The sequence below is a fragment of the Aethalodelphis obliquidens genome, unplaced genomic scaffold (assembly GCF_003676395.1).
Source record: "Aethalodelphis obliquidens isolate GAN/ISIS:26980383/991018 unplaced genomic scaffold, ASM367639v1 scaffold40, whole genome shotgun sequence".
Lineage (NCBI taxonomy): Eukaryota > Metazoa > Chordata > Mammalia > Artiodactyla > Delphinidae > Aethalodelphis > Aethalodelphis obliquidens.
Genome location: NW_020837984.1, coordinates 9601792 through 9625834, shown reverse-complemented (window position 1 = coordinate 9625834; position 24043 = coordinate 9601792). Strand labels below are relative to the sequence as shown.

At 43.7% G+C, this 24043-nt stretch overlaps 1 long non-coding RNA gene across 1 annotated transcript in view; it reads left to right on the top strand.

Annotated features, from left to right (window-relative positions):
* Nucleotides 1-852: 852 nt before the first annotated feature.
* LOC113633571 (uncharacterized) overlaps nucleotides 853-24043 on the top strand; it is a 119515-nt gene continuing 96324 nt past the window's right edge. Inside the window, exons 1-2 of the long non-coding RNA XR_003438251.1 lie at nucleotides 853-1014; nucleotides 9127-9268. This is a non-coding gene — a long non-coding RNA (uncharacterized LOC113633571). The remainder of the gene's footprint in view (nucleotides 1015-9126; nucleotides 9269-24043) is intronic.

Below are 24043 nucleotides of genomic sequence, written 5' to 3'. Positions count from 1 at the left end.
TATTCCAGAGAACATTTCTTACTTCTATCCCAGTAGATATATACGAGCATGTTCAGAGTGGTATTATTCATAACAGCAAAAAGAAACTCAACTTAAATGTTTATAAATAGTAGAATTGATAAATAAATTGTGAAATATTCATAGTATTGCTGAATCTCACAGACAATACTTTACAAAAAACAATAAAATATGATTTCATATTTATAGAGATCAAAAACATAAAATATATTATTCAGTGATAAAAATATATGGCAAAACCTTAAAGAAAAGCAAGAATAGTGTTTATCTCTGGGGAAGAGGGAAAGGAATACCACTGCCAAAGGATATACATGAAGTTTCAGAGATATTTCTGTTTCAGTTATGATGAGCTAGTTATGCTTCAGTAATGAACAGCCCCTGAAATCTCAATGGGTTGGTTACAACAGAGGTTCATTATGGGCCAGCTAATAGGGACTCCACCAATTGGTGTGTCTCTAGTAAGTGTGGTGGGGGGAGGGAACATGACAAGGCATGCACTGGCTCTTAAAGGCCATCCAGGAGAGGCACTTGTTGCTTCTGCTTACATCCTATTGGCCAGAGCAAGTCACATGGCCATGTGTAACTTCAACGGAGTGGGGAAGTGCCATCTGATCATGTGCCCAGAAGGAGGGAAACTGAGACATTCGGGTCATTTGGTATTGTTCTACTTCCTTAGGACCATTTGGCTTTAAGTGGAGTGGTAGGTTCATAGGTATTTGCTTGATTGTTATATACATATAAATTTATAGATAAATTTATGCTTATTATTATATACTATGTATGTATATATGTCTTATTTAAATATATATGTATGTTTATTTCTTTTTTAGGTATAAAATATTAGAAAGAAACAAACAAAAAGGGAGAGAAAAAAGAAGAAGCCTTTAATTGTGATGTACAAATTCATATATTTGGATAAAGGAAAATAGAGACCAAGAGAGGAGAGTGTGAGAGCTAAACTGAAAAACATTTGGAATTCCTGGTCTTTAAACTGGGGTAAGCATATTCCCAGGGTCCATGAACACATACTAAAAGTTTCCAATACAGATTCTATTAAAGAATTAATTTCTAGATGCTCACTTCCAGATGTCCTCTTTACTGAAACTTGTCTCCCTGAGAATACTCCTGTGTTTGAGCTATTCTCCTTTCCCCTTTCCTCTTTTCAAAGTGTCCTTTTCCCATGTTTTTTCAGAAGAAAGATGTGGTCCATCCTGTCATTTTGTCATTGGTAAAAATCTCCAGACTCCAACCAAAGAAACAATTCAAAGTACTGGTTCTAGCTGAGAAAGTAAATTACTCTAAAGATAGGATTACAAATCCGTTTGCAAATCAGATATTATCCCATCATTTTAACAAAGGTGGAGGAGAAGCTAATGAACATTTAATAATATCACATGATAAATGATTAATAATAATATTGTCATTATGCATGAACTCGGAAAGAGTTCAGAGAATCAAATAATACCACTACAATAAAATCCCTCCATTCTGAGCAAGTTTTCTTGGCACTTATATTTTTAAAAGTGAAAAATTAAAGCTAGAATGGAGGCTGAACCCACTCTTATTCTAGAGAGAGTAGTATTCATCCATGGATATATGGATAAAACAGCACCAATGCTTTCTCACTAAGACAAGCATTTCCTAATAAAATTCTTTGGGATAATAGTATTTTATCAAAATATTTAGTAATTGTGTGATATATTTATGTTATTTTGATGAATTGTGTGTTACTACTAATTGTAATGATAACTCATTCTGGAAGAAAATCTTCATGCTGTAGACCAGCGCTGTCCAATAGAACCTTCTGTGATGATGGAAATGTTTTCTATTTGCTCCATCCAATATAATTTCCATGCGTCACGTGTGGCTATTGAATGCCTGAAATGTGGCTAGTGTGAATGAGGAACCGAATTTCAATTTTTATTTAATTAAAAAAATTTTAATAGTCACATGTGGCCAGTAGCTACAGTATTGGACAGCACAGCTTTAGAGCTTTATGGCCACAGAAAAGGAAAAAAATTAAATTTGAATCTGTATACATTTTTGTTTTTTATATTTTAAATTTTTTTACATCTTTATTGGAGTATAATGTATACATTTTTAAGAGAACTATGACAAGGTGATTAATAAAATATTTAAATCATAAATTTATGTTATATTAGGGTAAAGTTCTATGGGGAAGAGAAATGGAAATACAAACTCAAGGAGATAAAGAAATAATGTAAAATTTCTGACTGTTAAAGGAGAGAGCATTCATGATATTTTTAAAAGGATGATGGAGGGTATCAGTTACTTTAGTGTTTAAATTCTATTTGGATACATTTAAATGAGTGACAATAGTAATTTTTAAATGTTTAAACTATTAAAATATTTCACATTTACAATGGACTTTAATCTTTTGTAGTAATTTAAACTTAAGATGAAAAATTTTAGATACCAACATAAAAATGTTTGAGGGGAGTGCATGGTGTCTCACGATTCTTTTGAGGGATATGAAAGCAAAATGCTTGAAGACCCCTGAACTAGATGGTGTTCATTGTTCCTTTCAACTCTTTGGATTTTGTGCATGTGGTCTAAGAGATCACTCTAGGGAGTGGGCACTGTAAATAACATAGGAAAAAAGCCCCAAAGGTAAAGGTTCCCTTACAAACAGGAGTCCTAACAAAAAAACAAAATCCAAACAAACAAGCCAAAATACAAACTCCCCTTGTCTCTCTCTTACGCGCACACATGTACACACACACACACACACACACACACTCCCCCCAACAGACCCCACTTCCACACTGGGAATTCTGGTGCAGGCGGCTCATGAACCACACTTTTGAGAAACATGGTCTTGATTAGCAACGTGGGGTGGTCTGGCCAGTGAAAAATCTCCGGAGGTGGGGCAGCCTCAAAGAGGATCATTAAAGATCAAAAATTCCTTTTGAAGTCGTTTGAATTGCTGCAGCCTAAACCCCCTTGGTCTGAATAGAACCTCAGCAGACACACACAAAGGCCTCCCATGGGTGGTTGGTTTGGTTTTGGTGGAAATTGAAGCAAGGGCCTGAGTTCCACATCTGGGTGCAGACCCAGGACGGTGCACGCAGGTCGCAACGTGACTCGAACTGAAAGAATCCAGCAGAAGCAGAAACTAGGCAGCAGGGGTGATCCCAAGAACATAAGTCTACTCTCCCCCTCCCACCCAAGGCAATAGCCTTCTCATGGAAGTGGGCCTTAGGTTGGGGTTCACATGCTTTGCGTTTTGTGAGGCATGATGAGCCCACCTTGGTTATCCTCATTCTCCCATGGCATCCCTGCAGTGTTGCTCAACTCCAGGTGTCAGGAATGGTTCAGCCCATTCCCAGTGGCAGCAGGAGGGCAGGAGGCACAGAGGAGACTGAGCAGGCAGGGCCCTGAATGACCTCAAGTCACCACAGCCACCACCCCACCCTGGTGCTGAAGGGAATGGGAAAATATTCCTGTGACCCAGTGAGTGCTTCCCATGCAGGTGAGCGCTGACAGCCGGAGAGGGGCTGCTGGGTCATCCTGGCAAGTGAGTGGTGAGGAGAGTATCGTTATGTTGTGGGACTGGGATTCCAGATTGGCAGCTCTGCCTCAGCCTCCAATTGGCAAAAGTCAATGGGCCTCCCTTTCCCAAGGGCTTCCATTCTCAGCTGGGCCCTGCCCAGGTCAGGCAGGCGGGAGGCCTGGTGCTCAGCACTGGCCCTGGGACCAGCTCCCAGGAAGCAGCAAGGGACCCAGGCAGCCTTGGCACCATTTTAAAGGCTGGCTTCATACGCTTATCAGTGGGCTTTTGTATAAGGCCCAGGCTGAGGTTGCATAAGAATGTGCAAAATGCCAGGGAAGTCAGAACTGCTTTTTAAAAATAAGGCTCAGACCCTAGGCAAGGTGCTTCCACACCACTTGGGCCTTAGTGAAGGAAAATGCAAACATTAGCCAAGAGGTGGAGAAAGAAACAGACACTACCCTGTAGGCAAATGGGGGGATGACTCCAAGAGACGGGATGCAGAGAAAGGCAGGGTCGGCACTTCTTTCTTTGACTGTTGTGCCATTTGTCATCTCTGAATGCCTCAGAGCCTGGTGTCACATCACATGGTGAATGCTCAGGATAAGCTGAAAAGAGCTAAGAGTCAACAGCAGTGCTGATGGCCACTACGGAGAGAATTCTGGAGATTTGAAGCTATGGTGACAAGGACAGGGAGGCATGCATGCATTTAACAAACATTGAATCCTTGAAAAAAATCTAGAAAATACAATCATTCTCAACCTTTATTTTAACGCAACTCACATGACCTTTACCTGCATGAGTCACCCCACAGACACTGCCAGATTTTGACACAACCGTCAAATTTGTGTGCAATCCCTGGCTCTCTAGCCCACATTCCATCTCTTCCTCTCCAGCTTAGGAGCTCAGGAGGAATGCATGTAAGAGTATTGGCATTATATGGTAAACTTGAATTGCTCTAATTCATTAAAACAGTAAATTCTTTGCAAAACTGAGAATGAAATGAAGTTGCATCTCTTTCATCAGTTCTATTACTTTGGCTCCAGCTTCATCCCCTCTATTGTAAGGATGACCTTCTCTCTTTCCCCAGGTCACTTGTCCTGTGATAAGCCCAAGAAGTCCAGGTTCCCAGGATGATTACCTGGAACCCAGTGGTCACTCCTGGTCTCTTGGGCCACTGGTGCCACCTCAGATGCATGCCTTCAGGCTGGGGGCTCCTCAGTTACTGCCAAACCCAGGGCTCTTGGGTGGCCGCCAAAGCCAGAGGGGCCAGAGCCTGGGCAACAGCTTGTACGGTTGCTGCTGTTGCTGCCAGTTTGTAATTCCATGACCTTGTTTGAGCCCCAAAGCCTGTCCTGGTTGCTCACACTTCCTCTAACCCTGAGACTGGGACTTTTCTTGTTGCTGTACAAGTTTGTGGCACAGCCAGCAGCCCTGGTGCAGGTTCCACTGGCAATTGTCCTTTGAGCCCAAGACAGGACAATCCCTGGCCCCTTGAATGCTATGCTCAGCTAAAGCTACTGCCCAGCTGGAGCCACAGGGAGCCACTTCCCCTGGGCAGGCTGGGCCAGGACAGCATATGGGGACAGGTTCCCATGTCTGCCCCTGGCTGACTGAGGACCACAGTTCCATTCTCCTCTGCATTCCTACAGCCCAAGCCCACAGCCAGTTCCTATCACTGAATGAGTTATGTGTCTTTCAAGGAGACAGACTCCTCTGGGTTTCCTTAGTAACAAAGTCCTTGGAATCCATCTCATAGCCAAGGGGTTGTGATTCAGTCTTTGAGAACTGCTGAACTTGGAGATGGGCCCTCAGCACAAAGATCTACTCATCCCCAAACCAAGCCAAGCTCTGAAGGCATCCTCCGTCTTGTTCTCAGAGGACCGTGTCTTGTTCTCAGAGGACCGTGTTGCAGTGGTATCATGCTGTGACATCAGCCATGAGTATCGGCCGCAGGTCATGTTAGTCAGCATTCCACTAGCTTCTGTAACAGTTAAACCCCGATTTCAGTGGTTTAACACATTAGAAGTCTACTTATCACTCATGTAAGAGTCCAGTGCCAGATTCCCAGTCAGCAAGTGGCTTTTTGTCATGTGGCTATTTCCATCATGTGGCTCTTTCCATCCTAGGACCTGAAAGTCCTCTGCATCTAACTGGCGGATGTAGAGAAATCACATCCTCTTCTTTTTTTTTATTGTGATAAAATATACATTAAATTTACCATTTTAACCATTTTTCAATGTACAGTTCAGTGGCATTAAGCACATTCACATTGTTGTACAACCATCATCACCATCCATCTCCAGAACTTTTTCGTCTTCCCAAACTGAAACTCTATACCCATTAAACACTAACTCCCCATTCTCTGCTCTCCTCCAGCCCCGGGCAACTATCATTCTACTTTCCATCTCTATGAATTTGGCTACCCATGCAAGTGGACACATACAATATTTGTACTTTTGTGACTGGATTATTTTGTTTAGCATAATGTCTTCAAGTTTCACCCATGTTGTAGCACCTGTTAGAATTTCCTTCCTTTTTAAGGCTGTATAATATTCCATGATATGTGTAAACCACATTTTGTTTATCCATTCATCCGTTAATGGACACTTGGGTTGTTTTTACCTTTTGGCTCTTCACACCCTCTTCTTAGCCATCTTAACCTGCAAGTGACACCTTTCATTTGATCACATTCCTTAGGAGAACCTATTACATGGTCCCACCTACATACAAGGAAGGGTGGGAAATGTAGTCCCTGGCTCGGTAGCCACTTCCCAGAAGTAATTAAGCCTGTGGAAGGTGAGGCACAATTTGTTGGTGGACAACTAGCCGTCCTTTCCATCGCCTCACCTTTGGACTTCCTATAACAACTATTTAGCATGGCTCAGGAAAAATGTCTTTTTTTCCAGTTTCAGTTCCTAACAGGACGAAGGTTTTGAAGTCTAAATGCACTTTCAGTAAATAACTGTAGTAACATTTGTGTAGTCTTTTGCATTTTTCCATGTCCTTTTCATATGGTGTAATGGTTCTGATTCTGCCTCTATTGCTTTCTCACCGGCTGATATTTATAGAGCCCGCAGTGCTACAGTAAATCCAACAAATAGTAATTATTAATCTTCACGGCAACGTGAGGTATGATTATCTCCCCATCTGTACAGATGAAGATACTGAGGCTCAGAGAGATTATGTAACATGTTCAAAGTCAGTCAGATCGTAAGTGGCAACTCCATCTCTCTGTACCTCCTGCTTAGGGAGGTATGGATTTGAGAAACAACCTTGATTTCCTTCAAAGGACACTTTGAGCCCCCAAACCAAACTCTGCCCCCAGAACACCCTCCTTGCACTAGAACTGATGGACTGTCTCCTGCAGGACCCAAGCTGAGTCCCTCTGGAGAATGTGGTAAGAGAGGGAGGAGAGATCCTGTCACTCAGGAGCCTGTCCTGTGTTCCTGGTCCCGAGGAGCTTCCCAGGGCCCTTGGAGCACAAAAAATATCTTCCAATGCTGCTGCTCTCATCACTTTCCAACAACATCCCTGGAGCACCTCCCATGTTCCAGGCCCCAGGGATGTTCATAGGGATACGAAATGATCCCTCCCCTCCAAAGAGTGCATTGTCCAACCACCATGAGACAGACACGGGAACAAATGCTCTCATATCATATGACAAGCAATATAGGCAGACAGAGTGCTGCTGTGGGAATTTGGACGAGGAAGGAATGAATTTTGCTTTGTTGTGGCAAGCTACAGCAAGAAGGTGACATCAGTGGTGGCTGTAGACAGCTGGGAGAGGATTGGGGAGAGCTCTTTTAGATACAAGGGACAGTAAAGTCTCGATGGTGTCAAAGAGCATGGTGTGTTTGAGGATAAAGAGTAGGTACTCTGAGGGTAAAGCACGAGTGGAGACAGGGTGGAGGAAGAGACTTGGGGAGATCAGGTGGGTAAAGGGTCATGATTCTGCAGATGAGGCAAGGAGATTATTAACTGGGGGCTAATACCACCAGAGCCATCTTATACAACGCTTCCTCTGGCTGGGATGAACAATGAGAAATGGAGCTGGTCACCCATTTCATTCCAACCACACTCATTCTCAGAGGGCAGGCTCAACCCAGCCATCCTGGGGTCATCCCAGACACCACGTACCAGGGACATTCCGAGCAAAGGCCAGCAAAGAGACCACCTGAGGACATCTGTAGTCCCATAATGACCCTTCTCCCTTAGTCTATAGGTGAAGGACTCGTGATAGACGTTCTCTCCCTAGTTGGCTTACAGGCCCAGACTAAGCTGAATCCTAAGTTGGTTGTCTCGAAGCCAGGGTCTCTATCTGATACCTGCAAAGACAGGATTGAAGCCTGGGGCGTGCCAGGACCACTATGGCTTCTCTCCTGCCCCATGGACTGAGTGTGGAGAAGGAAGCAGAGGGAGGCAGGAAAAAAGGTGGGGGAGGTGACAGGAGTATAGTGTCAGAACCCAGTTCACCATCCACGGCAGGTACTCACCAGCACCCCAGCACACGAGGTGTGCTGGGAATCAGAATGGGATTCCCAGACACGTTTTTCTAAGTGATTTACAACTAGAGGTGGGAAGCAAAGGGATTCTGGGTTGACAGTGAACCTGTGGTGAGAAATCCAAATCTGAAGGCAGCACCTGCCCCGCCTCAGAAGCCGAAGCCCTTCTCGCACGGAGGCTGTGGGCCAGAGATGCTTTACTGAGAACCCGCCTGTGCCAACCCTGAGGGTACAGTGATGAAGGGGACATGCTTCCTGCCTCCAAGGACTTCACAGTCTGGTGGCAAAGGCAGACAGGTACACAGCTCCTAGCCTCCCAGGTGCCATGCATTGTGTAAACTGTGATGAATTCTAGTCTCTTCAAATGGAAAATCTAATCAAGGTACTGTGTTATCTGGGTTCCCCTTCCACAAACTGGCCCTCAGTGAGATCCATGTCTAATATTATGAAAGACACACTATGTCATCCTTAACTACTCATAAATGACACTGTCAAACTGATACTAAAATCTATTCAGAAAAACAACTCAGATTGTCTCATCAACACATGTCATTCTGTTGGCAAAGGCTGTAATTAATTATTTTATTTTCCTCTCCAATTTTGTTCTAGTCTTCAAATGACTTTATACAGCAAAGTTCTGGATTCCTTAATTCCCCTGAGCCCTGCCAGGTCTGGGGCTGTGGTAGTGTTCAATGGTACGGCTGCTGAAACATTCAAAATTCAAGGCAGGCCCATGACTGGGCTTCATAAGAAACCACAAGTCTAAGCTGCTGATACCTTAGCAGAGCAAGTTTTTTAAGATCCAGGATCTATTTTGAAGGAGTGGAATAGAGGAATTTAAGAAACGACATTGATAAGGATAAAAGGATCTTTGGATGAAAGTTATAGGGAAGTGGGTTTGGGCTCAAAACAAGGAAGTGTTTACCATAGTTGGAGCCATCCAAGACTGGTGGAGGTAGTGGGCTTTCTGTTGTTCACAGAGGCCAAGCAGAGGTGTGATGACAGTAAGAGGTTCTTATACTGGGTGGGAGGTTGAATGAGATAAACTCTACAGCCCTTTGTGCTGAACTTAAGTCTTCACCCTGCTTTCAGCTGATGGAATAAACCTGGCCTGGAAACATCACCTCTCCTGGGCTCCATTTTATCATTGCTGAGTTGGAAAGAGGGAGCAATTGTCAGATCCCTTGCTGGCCACTGTGGGTGAAGCCCAGATCATTAACCCTGGACCTCAAAGGTGAGTGAGCATAGTCTTGGGATCTCTGCATCCTCAACTCCATCTGGTGACTCCGAAGTTCCTTCAGTCCTCAACACTTGAGACCAGAAAGCCTGGTTTGTCTTGTTCTAATTATTATTTAGATGACTATTTGGCTCATTCCTGAGCAAGGCTTAAGTCAAGTCAGACCTGTTAATTGAATCAAGGTTATATAATCATATTTGGGCATTTAAATGCAAACCAGTTATGTTGGAGCCCAAGCATCTTATATACAAGGAGGGAGTTCTATTACATGTCAGGAATGTATGATAATACACAAAGCCTAACCCCGAAAGTGGAGGGTGGAGTACTCCAGGGCACTTCTGTTTCAATGACGTTGTTGTAATAGTTATTGCTCTGGGCACGTTCTGGGAAGATACTGGAAACATCTCAAACAAGTATGACATTGACATTACCCCATCTTGTCAAACCCATTACGTTTGGAACGTGCCTTTCTGTAGCATTTGTCTTGGCATATAAATGTGTTATCAAAAATTGTAGGAGGCATTACAAGGAGCCCTCTCATGGCCTTTCGGGTCCTCAGCATTCCCTCCTCTTCTCCCTTGACAAACATATGCCATAGGGCCCAATTAGGCATTTCTGTTTTTCACTTGGGCCTCTTTCTAGTTTCCAGGCTGAGTCTAAAAGCCTCCAAATCTTGAAGTCCTCAAATATTAGCCTCCTCTGCAAAGAGAGAGGAAAACACGGAGGAGTAGGTAAGGAAGTCATTGACGAGTTGAAGGGGGGACTAGTAACATAAAGCAACACATCAGGAAGAAGGCACCAGACTCAAGACTGAAGTGTTTGTCCCTAAACGCTCTTAAGATTCATCCAGGCATAACAGCCTTGTGGGGCCTCTAGCCCAGAGGCTCCCGTATATTCATCCAAGCTCCGTGCTTGGATGGTGAGATACCAGATGCCTGTTTTCTGTCCAGTGTTAAGAACTGAGCTGGCAGGCTTTGTCAGGATCACTCAGCCTGAAAATCAATCAGATGCCATCACTGGAGATGAGGAAGAGGCATTTTCTGCTCTCACATTTTGTCTATGTCTCTGACACGAAAGCATCAGTTGCCTCTGAAGAGAAGCATTCTGGGGAGAGTTTCGTCTTCACCACCATCCTGGTTAGGGAGCTCTTACAGCCTTAGAATTGCAAGAGTCATGGAGGGGCCACTCACTAGCGGTGGGGACCTTGCTGCAGGTTTCATCGTAAACACATGGCTGAAATGTGTCACACGTGGGCAGGCATGCTAGTGTGTCCAAAATCAGCCTCTAGCCAGAGGACACTGACTTCAGCAAGACCAAATGAAACAGAAAGCTGATTTTTTCCAATAGGTTTCATCAGACCCACAGAGGACTAACCCTAAACCTGATTTTGGATTACGCTTTTCTTGCTAGGAATTATATTAAATGATTCTGTCTGGAACTGAAGGTCTTGATAGACTGGTGTAGCGTCTCAGTCTTTTGAGAATCCGCTGTCAAGGGCTCATACTTATCCCAGGTCAGCCCTTAACCCCCTCCCCCGCAGGGCACCTGTGACACAGGCAAGTGCGTGATGTCTGGCAAGGCTGGCAGGATTGTTAACTTTAGGCGAGAATGTGGGTGTTAACACGTCAGAGTAGATCTGAGAAAATATTCCAAACCAACCTGGCCACACTGGGAGCTCAGTCCCTAAGAAAGAATCAAGATAAGGGCGAGCATCTTACCTCTGAGAGGGCAGTGCACGGTAAAGGCCACGCCTGCAAAGTGCAGAGCTCAGGGAAGACGGAGGCTCAGCTGGGCCCTGCTCAGTCACTTGATGGACTTCCATAAACGCTACACTGGAGACTAGGACGTGTGAAGTAGGAAAGAACACCATCTCTGCCCTGAGCTCTGAGATGGTGGCTGTAAGCCCCCAAGATGCCTGCAGAGCTGAAAGGTGGCCTACATGTTGCTTGGCTGAAGGATAATGGACTCAGGCCTAAACTTATTTGCCTCATTCACCCAGAGAGCTCTGACCAGGAGCTACTTTCAGATGACATAGATCCCCACAAGGCACTTGTCTGTTTCCTGTGACACTTCTAAGAGTGACTCTTGCCACATGACTGTAGTGACAAGTAGAGCTTTTCTCCAGTGATGCCATTGAGAATTCCAAACTTCCCCAAAAGGAAAAGGCTGTGACTGGGAATACAGACTTCCCAGTGTATCCTACTTCTTACACTCCCAGACCTGTGGGCGTAAAAGGAAATCTTAGAATGATGAGTATCCTGAAAATGAAAAGAAAAATACTTTTCAAGTTATGAAATCTAGTTGTTATCATTGCTAGTTTTAAATATGTGGTGTCGCTTAAGTTTCTAACACAGGAGGTGGCCAGATTCAGAGTTTGAAGTACCTAAGTGGTTGTTTTGGAACAGGTGTTTTAAGGACACTTAGTGGAGAATATTGGGGCAATAGGTTGGTAGTCACTTTTGCAGCAGTGCTCTGAGGTCTTGGGTTTCATAAAAGCTAATTTCTCCTTTTAAGGAAAATTGAGTCTAAATGTAGTTTTTCCTTCCTCTAACTCCTTATTTCTTAATCCTATCCATTCTTCAAGACCTAGCTCAAATGCCACCTCCTTTCATAAGCCTTCCATGATTAACTTTAGTTGGAATTTCCCTCCCCTTGTCTAACTCCCATGGCCACTTTGATCTACACCTCTTTGATGGCCACTTTCCACTTTCTATAAAGTAAGTTACACACTTGTTTTATGTTAATACATTTCAAAAGATTGAAATCTTACAGAGTATGTTCTTTGACAGCTATGGAATTAAATTAAAAATTAATAAAATAACTAAATAATTCTAAGTATTTGGATATTAAATAACATACTTCTCAATAACCATGGGTTAAAGAAGAAATTTTAAGAGAAATTAGAAAATATTCAAATTGAATGTTAATGAAAATTCAATATTACATTTCAAAATTTATAGGGTGCAGGTAAAGCAGTGCTTAGAGAGGAATTAATAGCACTAACCTGATCATATTAGAAAAGAAGAAAGGTTTAAAGTTAATTATCCAAATTATCACTTTAGAAAGAAAAACAAATAAGGAAATTAAACCCAAAGAAAGTAGAAAAAAAATAAATATAAAGACAGAAAATCAATATATTAGAAAACAAACTGTAGGGATTTTTAACAAACTTGAAAATTGGTTCTTTGAAAAGTTTCACAAAATTTATAAACCCCTAGCAAGACTGATCAATTTTTTAAAAAGAGAGAAAATACAAACTACCAATATATGGGATGGAAGAAAGGCTATCATTACCAATCCTACAGGCATTATAATGGTAATAGGGAAATACTATGAACAACGTTATGCCAATAAAGTTGAAAACAGGTGAAATGAACAAATTCTTTGAAAAATACAACTTACCAAAATTGACACAGAAGAAACAGAAAATCTAAATAATCTATGTTTTATAAAGAAATTGAATTTCACTATAAGAAGCTTGCCACAAAGAAAACCCTATGCCTAGATGATTTCACTTGCAAATTATTGATTAAGGAAAAAATATAAATCTTGCATAAACTCTTTCAAAAAGGGAGAAAAAGGAAAAGTTTTCAAATTCATTTTATGATATCAGCATAACCCTGATATCAAGACCTGACAAAGGCATCTAAGGAAATGAAATGACAGACCAGTATACCTGTGAACATAGACACAAAAATCCTTAACAAAATATAAGCAAATGGAATGCAGCAATACATAAAAATAATAATTCATTGTGACCAAGTGGAATTTATCCCAGGAATATATATAAAATGCATAAAACCCCTCTTTAGTAAATTTTCTTTGAACTTTTAAATGTATGGACATTTTTTATTATATTGGTTTCTAGCATCTGTTAAGAACCAATCTCAGGAGTACATAAAACCTCTTTTACTATTTTTGTAATTTCCTGTGTCTATAATTATTTCAAAATAAAGAGTAAAAAACAAACTAATCAAAAACAACAACCAAGTTTAAGAACACCATAACAAATCTTTATTGCAAAATTATACTTGAATTAAGTATTGCATTTCTTGTGGAAATCAGCTCTATTACAAAATTTAGAAACCATTTAAATATGGGTTTGAAATATCTGCATATTGAACAATACTTATACATGTATGAAATAACATTATTTTCCCCAAACATGTTCTTTTTCTTTATTTCCCATATTTAATCCTAGTTTTAAATGCCATTTAATTTCAAAATTATCCTATCTTCGTAAGATAAAATCTGAAAATTTAATAGTTTATTTCTTTTTGAAACATAATTTTCAAGCCATAACTCAGGGAGGGGTAAAGCTCTGAACACAGGTCCAGCTTGCTGACTTATGTAAAAGAAGCCACAGCACAGCATCCCCCCATATTCCCTTCTGAACTGGCCCCCTGCAGTGGCGAGAGTAGTTTGTTGGGTCATCACTGTGATCTGGTGTCAGTGGAATTGGGGGAGAGAGTGGGAAGATGGGAATGGGCCCTGTATTTGTGGCTAAGTTTAGTTGGACTTCATACTCCAGGCAAAAGAGAGTCGCTAAGGCTTTTAACAGTGAGAAACACCATTAATCTCTGTTTAGGAAGGTACCACATTTCATCTAATCTAAGGTACCTGATTGTGTAACCTACCATTATTATGAGTACCTACCATTATTATGAGTACCTTTAAAAAAGAGGAAAGTGCAGCTCAGAGAGATTAAGTCACTTGCCCAAGGTCACACAGGTAGAAGCTGGACTTTGAATTCAGGTAGTCCATCTCCTGAGCCAGCACTCTTTACTGCCACACTATTATTCACACTCACAAAAGGCAAAGGAGGCTGCCAACACTGTAGGGATGTCAAATAAGATTAGGTCATCCATGCCCGGCACAGGAACAATATGTAAAGGGAACAGTGTGGTGGGCAGAAACCAGGTTGCAGCGGGTGGCGGAGGGACTGGGTTTGAGGAAGTAGAAACACCACGGTGGACCTCCTTCATGAGGTGCAGCAATTAAAAGGAGTTGGTGGTTGGATTTTTTTTTTTTTTTTAGTGTTGGGAAGGACTTGGGCGGCCTTATTGGTTGAGGAGAAGGAGCCAGGACAAAGAGAAAATAACCAAGGCCGGGAAATCTGCGGAGGTAACAGGAATAGGAACAGGAGTGGAGGTGAAGCCTGGAGGAGACAGGGGACACGTCCTCTTAGGCTGAACACATGGACCCAGGGCTCTTTGGAGATACCGGCACGTTTACGGGAGCAGGATGTCGAGGGGCTCATACACTATTTCCTTGGTGGAACAGGTGGTGAGGCCATTAGCTGAGAGTGAGGGAAATAGGGCCTTGATGATGACGTGCTTTGGTATGGTGACTATGGAAAACAGGAAAGAAAGGGACAAGGAGCTATATACCCCACATTCCCCCAGGAATGTCCTCCAAGACTTTAGCCATATTATGCATTTCCAACTCATTCCACAAAGCCACGTCTGACCCCAAATGCCTGACTACTCCTGGCCCATCTCATCCTGAGAGGAACAGTCCACATTTCACCTGTGGGAGTAGCTTGTGGACATGCTTGGCTGGTGCCATGGCATTACTGGAAAGCAGATTTGGTTCCTTTCTTTAGGAGGAGCGATTAGAAAAGAGTATAGTTTCTAGATTCCTAGATTGAATCCTGGCTCCAATATGCCCCAGCTGTGTGACTTGGAGTAAGTGACTTAACCTCTCTGTGCTTCAACTTCTAATCTGTACAACAAGGATAAAAATAGTGCCTATCTTATAGGAGTGTTGTGAAGATTAAGTGAAGTTATATATATGAAACATTTTAGAACTATGCCAAACACACAGTAAGTGCTCAAAAATGTAAGCTATTATAATGAGATCTTATTCTGATCTCTTATCCTAGTTGGCCTTGAAAGAGGCAGAGAAAGGTCTGGCTGAAGGTATAATGGACCAATACTCATGGGAAGGCTCTAGAGGTCACTTATTTTTTCAACCAGCCAATGCAGATTTTTCTCTAGCTAGTGTCCTATCCATTATGTGCCAGATGCCAACGCAGGATGCCTGGCTTGCACTGACTGCTCTGGCCCCACCCCTCCTCTCTGCCATCTCCTCTCTAGTGTCCAAACATTTCTCCCTTTCTCAGGCAGAACAGTTTTCCAACCCTAATGGTCCCAGGAGAAGCTCAGAGTCTGCTCTTAAGTGCCATGTCGATGAATTTCTTCCCTCCAAATTCTTTTATCCTTCATATCACTGTGATTAACTCCTTTATGTGTATGTATATTTTTTCTTTTGAATGAACTTTCAAAGAGTGAGATCACATCTTTATTCCTATGGCCGCTTTGCTTTCTTAAGTTGGTTGTACTCAGTCACAACATCCAAGGGATTTTCATACACAATTAGTTCTCATCAATATGTAGACCAGGAAAAAAGACCACTCCTGAGGGCACCAGCCTGGCCACTCTTAGACCATTTCCCTGAAAGTGATGATACTTCTCTAGACTCGAGGTGACTGTCCATCTCAAACGTGTCATCGTCCACATTCATGCATTCCACAAGCACTAAGTGTCCACCCGGAGCGTGGAACTGTGCTGTGTGCTAGGCTGAGCGTTACAATGGTGTGCAACCAGCATGGTGATCTCTGCTTTCTGGCAATGTGACCCATGCATCTTCCCCCTAAAGTAACCACTACTATGACATCTGTCACCATAGCTTAGTTTTGCCTGTTTTGGAACTTTGTATGATGGGATCATAGAGTATGTGTCATTTTGGGTCTAACGTCTTCTACCCAGCATTACCACCATGAGCTGCACTGTATTGCTCCCTGTAACAATGGTCTGTTCTTTTTTATTGCTGTCTAGTAATCCATCAACCAATTATACCATAATTGATTTATGTACCCAAGCTTTTATTTGTTACTCCTTTACTGGATTGATGTGAACAGATGAGAAATAGCTTATGAGCATGGAGGCAGAGAGAAGCTTGAGGAAGTTCATTGTTAGGAATTCACAGAATTGAAGGGGATTTTTTGAACTCTCAGGGGCCTTGAACTGGATTTGGGGGGAAACTTTAAGTCTCTAGGGAGAAGGGATGCTTCTGTGTTATACTGACTGTGTGGCAGACCCTCTGCTAAGTGTTTGACCCTCTTTACTTCAGCTAATCCTCAATAACAACCCCTCTAAGTATTATTAGCTGCATTTTGAAGATGAGGAAACTGAGGCTCTTTGAGTTAACTGACTTTCCCAACAACTGCAATAGGTATGTAGAAATATGGGGAAGCATAATTAGAAATTTTAAAAGTTGAATAAATTTGTAGATAAGATTGATAATTATGGGTACAAAGACTTGAAGGGATAGATACATAAAAGATTCTTCTTAAAGTTCCATTAAAGATTAGTGAAATCACAGAAGCTTAAAATTTTCTTTCACTATTATATTGATTTTTCAATGAAAAAAAGTGATTTGGAGGGCTTCCCTGGTGGCGCAGTGGTTGAGTCTGCTTGCCGATGCAGGAGACACTGGTTCGTGCTCTGGTCCGGGAAGATCCCACATTCCGCGGAGTGGCTGGGCCCGTGAGCCATGGCCGCTGAGCCTGCGCGTCCGGAGCCTGTGCTCTGCAATGGGAGAGGCCACAGCAGTGAGAGGCCCGCGTACTGCAAAAAAAAAAAGACACCGCAATGAGAAGCCCACGCACCACAATGAAGAGTAGCCCCTGTTCGCCTCAACTAGAGAAAGCCCGCACACAGCAACGAAGACCCAACGCAGTCAAAAAAAAAAAAAAAAAAAGTGAGGATAATGATGATGATAATAATAGTACTTTCCCCTCAGCATTGTTGAAGCTTAAGTGGGCTATTATGTGAAGCTTTACATTTATATGTAAGTTAAATTTATATAAATTATATATAAATTTGTATTTCAAATGTGATGCTTAAATGAGCTATTATGTGGAAAGTGCTAAGAAGTGTCTGCCATACTATAGGAGCTTTATGTATGTATATACATATATACATGTATACATTAACTAGTATTATTATGGAGGCTTTTTTTTGGTGTAGCATGAAGTCGTGGTGGTGGTTGTTGTTGGTGGTGGTGATGATGGTCATAATGATGGTGGTGGTGTTGATGGTGGTTGTAGTAGCAGTGGTAGGAGATGAGGAACCAGGTCATGTAGGCCCTCATATGCTATGGTAAACAGTTTGGAATTTATTCTGAGTATAATGGGAAACTGTTGAAACCTTTTGAGCAAGGCAGTGGGGTGAACTGATTTATAATTTCAAAAGATCTCTCCGGCTGCTGTGTGCTGAACAGACAGAAGAGAAGCAAGAGTAGAAGCAGGGGCATTAGTCAGGAGGCCCCTGCAGTGGTGCGGGGTGGTTTAGACCAGAATGCTAGTGAAGGAGAGGGTGATGACAGTCAGGTGTCACCCAGAATGGGTCAAGCTCATTGGGGTCATCACACAGCCTTTGCATGGCTGTTACCGAAGCCTGGAAAATCCTTCCCCCAGAACATCCACTGGCTCACCTCCATCCCTTTATTCATGTCTTTGTTCAGATATCGCCCCTCCCAGAGGCCTTCCCTGACCATCCTAGCTAAAACAATAAATTGCCCTACCCTGATGTATTATTCTTTATAGTACTTATCTAAAGTCATGTGATTTATTTTTTCACTCACTTGTTTGTCTCTTTCCCTCACCCTATAACATAGATTCTGTAAGAGAAGGGACTTGCTTATCTCCCGCCACACCTGACATATTTTAGGTGCTCAATAGATGCTTGTTGAATGAATAAATAAGCGAAAATTCAAAGTGCTGGTGAGAAGGCTGGAAAGCATCACCTCCAGAGGCAGCTGCACTCGCAGGAAGAAGGAGCCATTGTATCAGCCACCCCTGCTGGGTGGGGGTAGAGAAGACATGTAGGTGGTTTCAGTTTAGCTCCGAGGTCAGGCTTTATGATTTATTTATTTATTCGTACCCCACCTCATTCCACAAAGGATTAAATGTGGCTTATAGGAAATGCACAGTGCTTAGTGAAATATAAATGCAGAATAAAATTAGGATGAGGGAAAAGACCAATCAGAATAGATTCTCTGGATGACAGGGTCTTATACACCTGAGATATCTGGTAGCAAATGTATCTCTGAGTTTTCTGGTGGCCAAAAGCAGAAGGCACTAAACTTCCTATGAAACTAGGTAAGGACACAGAAATGAAAGTAGGACTGTGGCTGGTGGGAGATTGTCGGTGGTTCACTGTGGATCTCATTAGAGGAGCTGGGTTGGTGGACCCAGTCTTACATTTCCTCTTGCTCCAGTATTTTGGGGGTGGAGAGGAAGAGAGGGCTGGGAGGGAGGAATCTCTTAATGTCTATTTAGGTCTTCTGCCCATTTTTTTGTTTGTTTTTATAAATTTATTTATTTTTGGCTGCGTTGGGTCTTCGCTGCTGTGCGTGGGCTTTCTCTAGTTGCAGTGAACTGGGGCTACTCTTCGTTGCGGTGCGCAGGCTTCTCATTGCAGTGGCCTCTCTTGTTGCAGAGCACGGGCTCTAGGCGCACGGGCTTCAGTAGTTGTGGTGCATGGGCTCAGTAGTTGTGGTGCGTGGGCTGTAGAGGGCAGGCTCAGTAGTTATGGCACACGGGCTTAGTTGCTCCACGGCATGTGGGAATCTTCCCAGACCAGGGCTCGAACCCGTGTCCCCTGAATTGGCAGGCGGATTCTTAACCACTGCGCGACCAGGGGACCCCTGCCCATTTTTTGATTGGGGTTTTTTTTTTGCTATTGCGTTGTATGAGCTGTTTGTATATTTTGATAATTAAGCCCTTGTCGGTCACATGATTTGCAAATATTTTTACCAGTCTGTAGGTTGTCTTTTTGTTTTGTTTATGGTTTCCTTTTCTGTGCAAAAGCTTATAAGTTTGATTAGGTCTCATTTGTTTATTTTTGCTTTTATTTCTGTTGCCCTGGTATATTGACCCAAGAAAGCATTGGTACGATTTATGTCAGAGAATGTTTTGCCTATGTTCTCTTCTAGGAGTTTTATGATGTCATGCCTTATACTTACATCTTTAAGCCACTTTGAGTTTATTTTTGTGTATGGTATGAGGGTGTGTTCTAACTTCATTGCTCTACACGTGGCTGTCCAACTTTCCCAGCACCACTTGCTGAAGAGGCTGTCTTTAGAGATGTATTCTCTTGAAAGAGATCACATTCTAGGAATGCAGTGATTTAGACTAATGAGTTTAAGATAAGACACAATCAGAAGTGTGTTTCTGTGCTTTCACTATAAAATTCCTATCAATAATTTAACATGACTAGAAAACAAATTACTGTTTACATTCATCTGCATACTCTGAATAAAACTTCCATTTGTGGTCATCATCAAGGAAGCACAGAACAGCCTTTGAGAGAGTGATTGGCAGCTGGTGGCATGATGAATGATGCAGCATCATGAGTAATGATATAACCAGTATTAAACAACAGTATTAGGGAAGTAAGAAACCTGTACTGTTTAATTACAAAGGTTTCCAAAGCGCCATGGAACTGTGAGAAATAATTGTGTTGCTACCCTTTTGGGTGCTTGAACTTTACAAAGAATCTTCAGGTAAGCAGCTTTACTGATTGAACGATAAGCACAAACAGAAGTACCTCTTTCCTACCCATTATTCTAAATCTTCATGGATACATGGCTATGTCTAACACGGACCTGTGAATTTAGTAATACGTTTTTAAACCGTATGTTTTTTATAGACAGAGACCCCGAGGGGTGGCCCTGGTATCTCCTCTTATCTGTGCCAAGCTTGTTGCCTTGGTTCAAGAAGCAGCTGCCCACAGCCAGGTCCCCCAAGTCTCTCATGAAACCATTCTCCTCAATTCCTGCAAGTGCCTCTCAGCACCAGGAAGCCCATTCCGGTGATGATAGTCCCCAAACCAAGGAGTACTCTTCGCCAAAGGTGAAAAGAAGTGTCCACCTCTAGAGGCTAAAAAACCCCTGGCACCTTTAAGGTAATGGTCATTTTCCAGGCTCTTAGCCCCGCCATGAGCCCACCCCGCTTCCTTTCTTGTCATTCCAGTTTTAAAATCTTTAAATCAGCCTCGCCACTCTGTGTATGATGAGTGTGTTATCGACAACTTTTGAAGTCAAAAACATTTGTCTCAAAACCTAATCACCATCTTGCAGGTATGTAACCTCAGGAAATCTACTTAACTGAAGCTGCACTTTCCTTTTATATAATATAAGGACACTTCTCTTTATTTTGGTCTGAGAATTAAATGTGTTAACATTGAACTACCTAGTACAGTGCCTGGCAGAGAAGGCTAGATGTGTGATTAACCTCAGTCCCCTTATCTTTCTTCTCTTTAGCGACAGCAACTTAAATTGTTTCTCAGCAGGTGAAGTTTGCCTATTTGGATTGTGAAAAACACACTTTCCCAAAGGTGTTCTACATCCTCTGGGCTCCACTGGGTCACGTTGTAGAGCAAGTGCTGGGTTGAAGGTTCAGGGCTGTAGTTGCAAGGGAGGAGGGAGAACAAACCCAGACTGATTGTTTTTGCTGAAGCCTCCTGAGACAGAAGCAGAAAAATCACTGCTAATTTAGAAGGTTCAAAGCCAAGCTCATGAAACTTTCCCATAACTGCTAATAAAAGTCTTAATGAGGAGAAAACAATCATGTTTTGGGAGACAGATTTTTCTACAAATATAGAGGTTCTCCAGGTTCAATATTCTCTCCGTGACAGGACAGGATGGAGGGCAGAAGGATTAGAGCTACAGTAATAACAACTCTCATTAGTTCAGCACTTGAGGGCTTAACAGAGCGTTTCCACCACACTTGGTCCTACAACTGCGTGAATCAAACAGGCCACGTATTATCTTCATCCCCAAAGAAGACTTGAGCCCTGGTGTCAAAATGCTACTCTTTCTGTTCTACCCTCTCCCCAGCATAAAGTTCTCGCATTCATTGGTCAGGAGAAACTGTTCTTTTTTCGCTTGTACAGCAAGCTCACGAAGACAAAGACACACTGAGAAATCAGCCCACTTCTTCATGGACCTGGTTTCTAACTGGGCTTGAGATATAAGTGTGCCTTCACTGCATCAGACAGACTGAAGCTGGTGAGGGGAGTGTACCTGGCAGGCCCTTTCTACAATTTTGTTTGAGCTCTTCTCTGTGCTGGACACTGGCCCCAGCTGCAGTGCTTAGTTCCAGCTCACAGCCTAGCAGGGCCAGACCCGACAAGGGGAAATAAGTATTACATAGGAGAGCAAAGGGGAATTGGAGCCAGGCTGGTCACGAACTCCACCTGCCATTTCTTAAGTCTGCAGCAGGATCAGGGGGATCTTTTCAGGTTCATCTTTGTTCACCTTCCCAGGAGAGAGTCTCATAAGAAATGATCTTGCTGGGCACTGTGGGAGGAAAAGAAAGACGAGGCCGAGTGGATGGGCAAACCAGTATTGACAGTTCTGTCCAGCACGACTGGGGCTACTGTTCATTGAGGATGGAGCATCTGAGAAAGCACGTGGGCATTATTTTCTCAATGACAGGGATAGACTGTTGGTCTCTGATTCTATTAGACCGACCTCAGACAGAAGGGGGAGAGATGAAAAGAGAAAGACGTTGTCTTTTGAGACTGCAAAGATGAGAACATTTCTAGGCAGCGCATGAGGGAAGCAAGGTTGCCAGGTCAGAAGCTAGATTATAGGGAGCCTTTGTATGAATTAGGAAAAGGTGTCCCTTCTAGGTACACAGCCCAGTGAGCAAAGAGGGGTTTTGTGCAAAGGAATAAAAAGGATGCAGTCTCATACCAGAGTATATGGCTTGGCAAAGAAAGCTCTGGCTGAGTTTCAGCCTCCACTCATCCCTTCAGCAGGGCAAACTTGTGCAGTATGCCACCTACACAATAGTCCACGATGGCCCTAAGGGTCAACTGAGTTATTACTGAGAGAATCTGAAGTTACTGCTTTTCCTGAATGGAGGGAAATATATCACTAGGAACTCTACCTTTCCTGCTGAAGATTTTCGCAGCCTACTCTGAGGCCTGAGTTTGGCTGTGGGAAGTATCAGTGGAAGTTCTGACGAAGGAGGAGGAATTGTACACTACCTTAGGACCTTCCCAGACTGAGAGGAGGAAGCACGTTCCTGGTTCATGATGGATAAACACCCACGAGTGGAGGATAATCTCCAATGAAGGCCACACCTAGCATCACCCAGGGAGGGAGAATTGCCAAAACTGCAGGAATGAGGAAGAAGGCAGGAGACAGCATCCCTTTGGGGCCAAGGGAGAGACTCCTCCCCAGAGGTGAAACAGCTGTTCCTCTCCTGCGCAAGGCTGTGGAGGGAGGCAGCTGCATTCCGCAGGCAGCAGGTCACAGTCTCTGAGCAGATGTGGAGTGAGAGTCGAGATGATTTGAGCAGGGGAGGGGCCCACCACTGTCAGCCAGGTCTCAAGGCCCTGTGGTGCTCCACTTTCTTTCTCCCAACCCCACCACTTTTCCTGTGACCTGAGCTGGTGTTTATCTGGGTCAGGCTGCCAGATAGGGCTTTACTCAAGCAGGAAAACGCAGGCACCCCGAAGTCTGGCTTTACAACCGGCCTCAAGGCCCGGTCACCTGCCTCGACCCGGCTGGCCTTGACTGAGGTCAACGCACGGTTGAGAGAATACAGGAAGGGTGTGTGTGTGCGTGCGTGCGTGCACGTGTGTGTGTGCATGCATGTGTGTGTGTGTGTGCAGGGGGTGATGTGGAATCTCCATAGAGGGAGTCCTAATCACTGTGTGTCTTCTCATCAGAGTCTTTGTACCTGAAACTCAGGGAACATGGCTCCTCAGGTGAGGTAACCCCCGTGGGAATCACCACCTCCTCTCACCTTAGTGTGCCATGGTTGGCAGGAGTAGGATTTACTGAAGGAAGAAAAGGCTCATATTCAGTGTCTGTCCCAGTTGTGGGCTGAGGGCTCTGCAGGTGGCCTAGAGGGGTCTGACCTTCAGTGAGCAGGCTGCAAGGCCGTGGCCCCAGGTCTAGCTCCACTGATGAATGGGAGACCCAAGAGGACCTCCTCCTCAGTGTTCATCTTGTTTCTCTCCCAAGAATATTCTCCCTCACCTTTTCTCTATCCTTCAGGAGTCACCTCGTTTCCCCTCCTCTGTTCCTGATAACTTGAGCCCCTCACATGCGTGTGACATGGGAATGAGCAGGGCAGGAGAGCAGAGTCCCTTCTCTGAGAGGAAGGCCCACGGCCACCCCAGAAGTCGCTATGTGCAGTCGTAGACAGGCGCTCCTGTGGGAGGGGTGAAAGTCGGTGCACGTCCCTGCCCTGCTCTCCAGAAGCTCTCTCTCTTCCTTTAGGGGTTCTTTGACCCACAAATGTCCCTGGAGCCTCAGGCTTGGCATGGTGTCCTGTCAGCTCAACTCAACTCAGCCTCCCCAGAGATGTTGCTGGAACTTCACAGCCACACTGTCTTAAGTCCGGTTCCTGGGAGCAGACCCTGAGATGAGGTTTGTGCGCACGTGATGATGTGTGTGTGCACGAGAAATTTCTCGTGGGAGCAGGGAAGTAGGCAGGGCAGGGATATGGATATGACCTGAGATGAAGCCCAGCTCCAGCCGGGCCCCGAGGAGCTCCGGAGTGGAAATCATCCCTCAGTGTCTGTACCACCTTTAGGGTAGGTTGCTGAGCATTCATCCTACGGTCATCCACGGCTACAGGTGACCCTGGCGATGGGGTTTACACATTCCCAGAGCTTCCAGCTCCTGAAGGAGAAAGTGGCTCCATTGGCCCAAGGGCGGGCCTTTAAGGAAGCCACAGGTGCA